Consider the following 858-nt stretch of genomic DNA (forward strand, 5'->3'; position numbering starts at 1 on the left):
CACAGCGTTTAAACAGACGACAGCGACGAACATTCTAAATAATCAGATGGATTCTACGAGCAGAGCAACATCCCAGTCAGCAATATCATGGTTGAAATTCCTTCTTATCTCAAGGGAATGCCATCTCCAAAGCACCCCAACAATAAAGGCAATCCTCGACAGCATTGTTCCTCAACAGTGCCTCGAGCTAGCAATTGGATGGGCACAGGAAAGGGCTTGCCTTAGTGCAGATGACCACTGATGCTTTGACCTCCTTCTTGCATCAACGGCTCCTGGACACGGAAGGACGTGATCTTTTTTATTCCCGACTAGCGAATGATGCTGACGACCCCCAGATGAAGTATCCAGAACGTTTTGTACCGAAAGCCCTTAGAATTTGATGGATCGATACATACTGAACATGAGAAACTGGTAGTCTCATTGTAAAATCACTGTAAAAATCCTATTACCTCTGGGCGCATAATATTGGCGCCCCCCCCCCACCCCACCTCTCCCTTTCCCCCCGCACCTTTTCTGCAGCCATGGGATAGTTATTTAGTCCCAAGTATACCAGTATCTCCCTTCTAACATAGATGGCTTACATATATGACTGATAGGGAGGTATGTATGCATATCGCATCTAATTCTCTCCCGCAGATTACCAGTCGGGTTACGGCTCTTCCTCCACCCCCCTTTCTTATCCGCCTTAGGTTTTTAATGGAAACCAGACTCCTCTTATCCGCCCAGTCCTGCTATTATTCTCCCTGACTATTATCAACAGGTAACACAATGAACCACTGCGGCTAGCCGCGTACACTGTCATACTAAGCGAAACTCGATTGCCCGTGTAAGACGCAGGCATATATAGAAGCAAATGAG

This window comes from Paracoccidioides lutzii, assembly GCF_000150705.2.
Source record: "Paracoccidioides lutzii Pb01 unplaced genomic scaffold supercont2.6, whole genome shotgun sequence".
Classification (NCBI taxonomy): Eukaryota; Fungi; Ascomycota; class Eurotiomycetes; order Onygenales; family Ajellomycetaceae; genus Paracoccidioides; species Paracoccidioides lutzii.